Raw genomic sequence first — 9,004 nt, 5'->3', positions numbered from 1 at the left:
TGCCTCTGAGAAAAAGAAGCCTACAAACTAGAGTTTAATATTTTTTTAGAGTTCTTTTTATCTTTACTCTGAGGTCATTGTCCAAATACTGTGTTCAAAAGTTATTGGAGGGTGGAAGGAGGGACAGCAGACTGGCAGCCCAGCTTCAAGAAGGTTCTCTGCACTAAGAGGCCTGTAGGCACCGAGCATACACCCCTCCACTGCCAAGATGCCCCAGAGGAAAGTCAGTTCGGTCTAAAGGGCAGTGAAGAGAGAGCCCAAGAGATGTGCGAGGTTGTCAGCTAAACCTGCTCCTGCAAATGTGAAAATGAATCCCCAGAAGGCAGCAGGAAAGAATAAATCCTCAGGCAAGAAAGCGCAAACAAAAGGGAAAAGGGAAACAAATGCCAAACAGGCCTAAGTGCCTAACGGAGCAACTAAAGATTGACCTGCTGAAAAAGAACTGAAACCAAGAAGAATCCAGCCTCTAATGAAGCAGGAGAGAAAGAAGCCAAGTCTGTTTATAAGTTTTATGAGTGGGCCTTATATCTCTGTACTATCATAGGAATATCTTTCTCAACTATTTTGTAAATGCAAGCTTTTTTTTTGTAGCTCTAGAAAACTTCTCAAGAAGGGAATGCTGCTTCATCTCATTTGTTAAGTGTAAATGCTTTTATTCAAGAAGTGAAATCATTTGCTGGGTGGGTTTTTTGGTTTCTATTTGCTTTGTTTTTTGTTTGGGTGCAAACAGAAAATGGTGCGATATTGAATTATGGGCAGGTTTGACTATCTTGGGTGTAAACTTAACATTCTGTAGATTGAGAAGAGGCAGATTTAAATATATCCTATAATACAGAGCATATGAAATGGCAATTTGGAGCCACAGCCATGCATTTAATGTCTTCAACATTTTAAATGATTTCTATTCCATGTCATTTTTTAATAGAATTGTTTCTTAAAGAAAAGCACCCCTTACCTTGGCTTTCCCTGTCAGAATTGTTTGCACTTTGTAATGTATTTTTGGTTATGGTAGTCCAGTTTTCCTGATAACTTTGTTATATGCTGTGAAAGGTTGAAAATTCGTGTATGTAGCATGTATGATATTAAATTGTGAATTAGTGAGACTTACAGTGTAGCAGCTTACCAAACATTTGAAGGTATTGGTACTTGATATCCTCTTAAGGAAAATTTGCCTCCAAATTTTAAACTGAAAGTCACTTAAATAACTACTTAGAAAAGATTTACAACTACATGGCTTTGTATATTTTTGGTGTGTTCATTAAAATTTGAACAAATTGTTTATAATATCTGTGTGCTGACCTTCAAGACAACCAATAAAACCTCATGTGTGAAAGAAAAAAGTTACTTGAATTAGTGTAGTTATGTTATTCATTTAAAACTATAAAGTTCAGTACATTTGTTACTATTTGTGTTCCACTGTAGGGTTTTCCCCAATCCTTGTTGATTTTATTGATTTTCTTTTTTTGAGTATGTGCAACATTAGCATGGTTCCAAGAGTTAGAAATGTTCAAAAAGGAATCCTCAGAGAAGTGTCACGCCTACTCTATTCCTATCTACTTTTCAACCATGTTCCCACCCACACCTTGTAGGGAACGGATCTTGTTAGTCTCTAGTTTATTCTTCCTGTGTCTTTTTTTTTTTCAACATCTTTATTGGAGTATAGTTGTTCTACAATGGTGCGTTAGTTTCTGCTGTATAAAAAAGTGAATCAGCCATACGTACACACAGATCCCCATATCTCCTCCCTCTGCGTCTCCCTCCCGCCCTCCCTATCCCACCCCTCTAGGTGGTCACAAAGCCCCGAGCTGATATCCCTGTGCTATGCAGCTGCTTCCCACCAGCCACCCATTCTACATTAGGTAGTGTATATATGTCCACACCACTCTCTCACCTCATCCCAGCCCACCCCTCACCTTCCCCGGGTCCTCAAGTCCACTCTCCACGTCTGCATCTTTATTCCTGTCCTGTCCCTAGGTTCTTCAGAACACTTTTTGTTTCTTTGTTTTTTAGATTCTGTATATATGTGTTAGCATACGGTATTTGTTTTTCTCTTTCTGACTTACTTCACTCTGTGTGACAGACTCTAGGTCCATCCACCTCACTACAAATAACTCAATTTTGTTTCTTTATATGGCTGAGTAATATTCCATTGTATATATGTGACACATCTTCTTTATCATTCATCTGTCGATGGACACTTAGGATTTTCCTTGTCTTGGCTATGGTAAATAGAGCTGCAGTGAAAATTGTGGTACATGACTCTTTTTGAATTATGGTTTCCTCAGGGTATATACCCAGTAGTGGGATTGCTGGGTCATATGGTAGTTCTATTTTTAGTTTCTTAAGGAACCTCCATACTGTTCTCCATAGTGGCTATATCAATATACATTCCCACCAACAGTGCAAGAGGGTTCCCTTTTCTCCACACCCTCTCCAGCATTTATGGTTTGTCGATTTTTTGATGATGGCCATTCTGACTGGTGTGAGGTGTAGTTTTGACTTGCATTCCTCTAATGATTAGTGATGTTGAGCATTTTTTCATCTTTTTGTTGGCAATCTGTATACCTTCTTTGGAGGAATGTCTATTTAGACCTTCTGCCCATTTTTAGATTGGGTTGTTTGTTTTTTTGATATTGAGCTGTATGAGCTGCTTGTAAATTTTGGAGATTAATCCTTTGTCAGTTGCTTCATTTGCAAATATTTTCTCCCATTCTGAGGGTTGTCTTTTGGTCTTGTTTATGGTTTCCTTTGGTGTGCAAAAGCTTTGAAGTTTCCTTAGGTCCCATTTGTTTATTTTTGTTTTTCTTTCCATTTCTCTAGGAGGTGGGTCAAAAAGGATCTTGCTGTGATTTATGTCATAGAGTGTTCTGCCTATGTTTTCCTCTAAGAGTTTTATAGTGTCTGGCCTTACATTTATATCTTTAATCCATTTTGAGTTTATTTTTGTGTATGGTGTTAGGGAGTGTTATAATTTCATTCTTTTACATGTAGCTGTCCAGTTTTCCCAGCACCACTTATTGAAGAGTGTGTCTTTTCTCCATTGTATATTCTTGCCTTCTTTATCAAAGATAAGGTGACCGTATGTGTGTGCGTTTATCTCTGGGCTTTCTATCCTGTTCCATTACCTATATTTCTGTTTTTTGTTCCAGTACCATAATGTCTTGATTACTGCAGCCTTGTAGTATAATATGAAGTCAGGGAGCCTGATTTCTCCAGCTCCATTTTTCTTTCTCAAGATTGTTCTGGCTATTTGGGGTCTTTTGTGTTTCCATTCAAAGTGTGAAATTTTTTGTTCTAGTTCTGTGAAAAATGCCATTGATAGTTTAATAGGGATTGCATTGAATCTGCAGATTGCTTTAGGTAGGATAGACATTTTCACAATGTTGATTCTTCCAATCCAAGAACATGGTATATCTCTCCATCTATTTGTATCATCTTTAATTTCTTTCATCAGTGTCATATAGTTTTCTGCATATAGGTGTTTTGTCTCTTTAGGTAGGTTTATTCCTATATATTTTATTCTTTTTGTTGTAATGGTAAACGGAAGTGTTTCCTTAATTTCTCTTTCAGATTTTTCATCATTAATGTACAAGAACGCAAGAGATTTCTGTGTATTAATTTTGTATCCTGCTATTTTACCAAATTCATTGATTAGCACTAGTAGTTTTCTGGTAGCAACTTTAGGATTCTCTATGTATAGTATCATGTCATCTGCAAACAGTGACAGCTTTACTTCTTCTTATCCGATTTGGATTCCTTTTATTTCCTTTTCTTCTCTGATTGCTGTGGCTAAAACTTCCAAAACTATGTTGAATAATAGTGGTGAGAGTGGGCAACCTTGTCTTGTTTCTGATCTTAGAGGCAATGGTTTCAATTTTTCCCCATTGAGAACAATGTTGGCTGTGGGGTTGTCGTATATGCCCTTTATTATGCTGAGGTAAGTTCCCTCCATGCCTACTTTCTGGAAGGTTTTTATCATAAATGGGTGTTGAATTTTGTTGAAAGCTTTTTCTGCATCTACTGAAATGATCCTATGCTTTTTCTCTTTCAGTTTGTTAATACAGTTTATCACATTGATTGATTTGTGTATATTGAAGAACCCTTGCATTCCTCAGATAAACCCCACTTGATCAGAGTGTAGTATCCTTTTAATGTACTGGTGGATTCTGTTTGCTAGTATTCTGTTTAGGATTTTTGCATCTATATTGATCAGTGATAGTGGCCTGTAGTTTTCTTTCTCTGTGACATCTTTGTCTGGTTTTGGTATCAGGGTGATGGTGGCCTCATAGAATGAGTTTTGGAGTGTTCCTCCCTCTGCTATATTGTGGAAGAGTTTGAGAAGGATGGGTGTTAGCTCTTCTCTAAATGTTTGATAGAATTCTCCTGGGGAGCCATGTGGTCCTGGGCTTTTGTTTGTTGAAAGATTTTCAATCACAGTCTCAATTTCAGTGCTTGTGATTGGTCTGTTTATATTTTCTATTTCTTCCTGGTTCATTCTCTGAAGTTTGTGCTTTTCTAAGACTTTGTCCATTTCTTCCAGGTTGTCCATTTTATTGGCATATAGTTGTTTGTAGTAATCTCTCATGATCCTTTGTATTTCTGTAGTGTCAGTTCTTTTATCTCCTTTTTCATTTCTAATTCTGTTGATTTGAGTCTTCTCTCTTTTTTTCCTGATGAGTCTGGCTAATGGTTTCTCAATTTTGTTTATCTTCTCAAAGAACCAGCTTTTAGTTTTATTGATCTTTGCTATCGTTTCTTTCATTTCTTTTTCATTTATTTCTGATCTGATCTTTATGATTTCTTTCCCTCTGCTAACTTTGGGGGTTTTTTGTTCTTCTTTCTCTCTTTGCATTAGGTGTAAGGTTAAGTTGTTTATTTGAGATTTTTCTTGTTTCTTGTGGTAGGATTGTATTGCTATAAACTTCCCTCTTGGAACTCCTTTTTCCCTATCCCATAGGTTTTGGGTCATCATATTTTCATTGTCATTTGTTTCTAGGTATTTTTTTATTTCCTCTTTGATTTCTTCAGTGATCTCTTGGTGATTTAGCAGTGTATTGTTTAGCCTCCATGTGTTTGTACTTTTTATAGTTTTCTTCCTGAATTGATATCTAGTCTTACAGTGTTGTGGTCGGAAAAGATAGTTGATATGATTTCAGTTTTCTTAAATTTACCAAGGCTTGACTTGTGACCCAAGATATGATCTATCCTGGAGAATGTTCCATGAGCACTTGAGAAGAAAGTATATTCTGTTGTTTTTGGATGGAATGTCCTATAAATATCAATTAAGTCCATCTTGTTTAATGTGTCATTTAAAGCTTGTGTTTCCTTATTTATTTTCATTATGGATGATCTGTCCATTGGTGAAAGTGGGGTGTTAAAGTCCCCTACTATGATTGTGTTACTATCGATTTCCCCTTTCATGGCTGTTAGCATTTGCCTTCTGTATTGAGGTGCTCCTATGTTGGGTGCATAAATATTTACAATTGTTATATCTTCTTGGATTGGTTATTATGTAGTGTCCTTCTTTGTCTCTTGTAATATTCTTTATTTTAAAGTCTATTTTGTCTGCTATGTGAATTGCTACTCCAGCTTTCTGTTGATTTCCATTTGTCTGGAATATCTTTTTCTATCCCCTCACTTTCAGTCTGTATGTGTCCCTAGGTCTGAAGTGGGTCTCTTGTAGACAGCATATATACGGGTCTTGTTTATGTATCCATTCAGCCAGTCTATGTCTTTTGGTTGGAGCATTTAATCCATTTACATTTATGGTAATTATCGATATCTATGTTCCTATTACCATTTTATTAATTGTTTTGGTTTTGTTATTCTAGGCCTTTCCATTCTCTTGTGTTTCCTGCCTAGAGAAGTTCCTTTAGCCTTTGTTGTAAAGGTGGTTTGGTGGCGCTGAATTCTCTTAGCTTTTGTTTGTCTGTAAAGGTTTTAATTTCTCCGTCAAATCTGAATGAGATCCTTGCTGGGTAGAGTAATCTGGGTTGTAGGCTTTTCCCTTTCATCACTTTAAATATGTCCTGCCACACCCTTGTGGCTTGCAGAGTTTCTGCTGAAAGATCTGCTGTTAACCTTATAAGGATTCCCTTGTGTGTTATTTGTTGCTTTTCCCTTGCTGCTTATAATAGTTTTTTGTTTGTGTTTAATTTTTGATAGTTTGATTAATATGTGTCTTGGTGTGTTTCTCCTTGGATTTATCCTGTATGAGACTCTCTATGCTTCCTGGACTTGATTGACTATTTCCTTTTCCAAATTAGGGAAGTTTTCAACTGTAATCTCTTCAAATATTTTCTCAGTCTGTTTCTTTTTCTCTTCTTCTGGGATCCCTATAATTCGAATGTTGGTGCGTTTAATGTTGTCCCAGAGGTCTCTGAGACTGTTGTCAATTCTTTTCATTCTTTTTTCTTTATTCTGCTCTGTGGTTGTTATTTCCACTATTTTATCTTCCAGGTCACTTATCCGTTCTTCTGACTCAGTTATTCTGCTGTTGATTCCTTCTAGAGAATTTTTCATTTCATTTATTGTGTTGTTCCTCAGTGTTTGTTTGCTCTTTAGTTCTTCTAGGTCCTTGTTAAATGTGTCTTGTATTTTCTCCATTCTATTTCCATGATTTTGGATCATCTTTACTATCATTACTCTTAATTGTTTTTCAGGTCAACTACCTATTTCCTCTTCATTTGTTTGGTCTGTTGGGATTTTACCTTGCTCCTTCATCTGCTGTGTATTTCTCTGTCTTCTCATTTTGCTTAACTTCCTGTGTTTGAGGTCTCCTTTTCCCAGGCTGCAAGTTCATAGTTCCCGTTGTTTTTGGTGTCTGCCCCCAGTGAGTAATGTTGGTTCAGTGGGTTGTTTAGGCTTCTTGGTGGAGGGGACTGGTGCCTGTGTTCTGGTGGATGAGGCTGAATCTTGTCTTTCTGGTGGGCAGGACCACATCCGGTGGTGTGTTTTGGGGGTGTTTGTGAACTTATTATGATTTTTGGCAGCCTGTCTGCTAATGAGTGGAATTGTGTTGCTGTCTTGCTAGTTGTTTGTCATGGGGTGTCCAGCACTGGAGCTTGCTGGTCGTTGAGTGAGGTTGGGTCTTAACGTTGAGCCGGAGATCTCTGGGAGACCTCTTGCCGATTGATATTACGTGAGACCAGGAGGTCTCTGGTGGACCAGTGTTCTGAATTTGGCTCTCCCACCTCAGAGACTCAGGCCTGACAGCCAGCCGGAGCACCAAGACCCTGTCCACCACACAGCTGGAGAAGATGGGTTATGAGTTGGGTGTCAGCCACTGTCCTGTTTTAGCTCTGTCTCAGCTGTCTCCAAAGGTCACCCAGATCCATTGGGTTATTCCACCATTCCTCAGAACTTGCTCATGCCACTCTGGGATTTGTAGATGTCCTCCTGATGCTCTTCATTGAAATACTTTGCATTCATGGTGGTGAGAGATATGCTAATAGTGTTGGTTATCTTCAGTTCAGATACTGGGACAATCTGAGCCTTCATGTGGCCAAGTCAGAAGCAGCTGGCCAACGGTCCCAAAGTGATAGCATGTCAGATTCCAAGAAGGCTTTCTGCAGTGCCTGAGCAGTAGTCCCAAGCAGCCACTCCGCTCAGCTGCAGCACTCTGACCAGGGAACTCAGGGGCACGCTGAAACGAGGATTTCTGTCAGCCCTAGTGCCTGACTTGCCCACTCAGGCAAGGAGCTGAGGAGAGCATCTCCCAGCCCCGTCTCACCAGAGGAGCAGACACCTGGAAGCTGCGTGGCCAACAGTGCGGTAGCTGAGAGGTGGGTGGGTGGGGCTGACAGCCTCCCGAAAAAAGCCAGAACTGCGTGGAGGGTTCCCGTGCTACCACCCGGATGGGGGGAATTAATTCAGAGCCTAGGCTGAGGGTAGTTCCCAGCCCACCCTGCTTGGAAAGCCTGTTTTTCCTGTGTCTTTTGCATAAATGACCAGTTTCCTGTACATTCTCTTATTTCCCCTTCTTCCTTAAACAAAATGTAGCATACTGCAATGCTGTTTTACACTTTGCTTTTCTCACCATCGTCTTCATTCTCTTCCAAAATATTTTATTTTACAAAACTGCATAGTACTCCACTGTATGGAGGCACCATAGTTTATTCAACTGCTACAATATTTCGCAGTTATAAACAATGCTGCAATGAATAACCTTGTGAAAATCTATTTTTCTATTGGTGGAAGTGAATCTTCAAGGTAGAGTGGGCTTGCTAGGTCAAAAAGCAAATGCACATGCAGCTTTGTTAACTATTGCCAAATTCCCCTCCAGAAGAGGAGGGGAATTTGCATTCCAACCAGCAATTTGCATTCCAACAAGCAATGCATCGGAATGCCAGCTTACTCAGGGCTTCACCAACAGAGTCATTTTTTATACTTTTTAGTTTTTGCCAATCTTGTACATGAGAAATGGTATTAAAGTGTAAGTTTACTTTCCATTACTCTGTCATGACAGAAAGTGAATATTTCTTCATATGTTTAAGGGCCATTTAAAAAATGGGGGGGTAATTTTCTGTTCACGTCATTTGCCCATTTTTCTAACAGGTCTTCAGCCTTTTCTTTCAATTTTTAAGCATTTTTTAATATGTTAGGGATATCAGCCCTTTGTTTATGATATGTGTAGCAAATATTTTTTCCCAGTTTTTCTCAGTTGCCTTTTGATCTTGATTGTGATGGGGGGTTGTTGTCTACATGCATAAGTTTTTTAATGTAATCCAACTTATCAATTTTTTCTTTTATTGCCTCTTCATTTTAAGCCATAATTAAAAAGCCTTTCCGCACACCCAGGTTAAAGAGGAATTCACCCATGTTTTTTTCTAGGATTTGTTTGCTTTCATTTTTTACATTTAGATCTCTCATCCATATAGAATTTATCTTTGCAATTAGTTTAAATTATGGATCTAGTTTTATTCTTTTTCCAAATGGCTAACCAGTTTTCTCAGAACCATTTATGAAAATTTCCATCTTTCTTGATAAGAACTCTCTTTACCTT

General features: G+C 38.4%; 1 pseudogene; it reads left to right on the top strand.

Moving 5' to 3' along the window:
* The first annotated feature begins 208 nt into the window (after positions 1-208).
* LOC103091309 (non-histone chromosomal protein HMG-14 pseudogene) lies at positions 209-8,584 on the top strand (annotated as a pseudogene).
* The last annotated feature ends 420 nt before the right edge of the window (positions 8,585-9,004 follow it).

Source organism: Lipotes vexillifer, unplaced genomic scaffold, assembly GCF_000442215.2.
Source record: "Lipotes vexillifer unplaced genomic scaffold, Lipotes_vexillifer_v1.1 scaffold481, whole genome shotgun sequence".
NCBI classification, from domain to species: Eukaryota; Metazoa; Chordata; class Mammalia; order Artiodactyla; family Lipotidae; genus Lipotes; species Lipotes vexillifer.
This window is presented reverse-complemented; position numbering and strand designations above follow the sequence as displayed.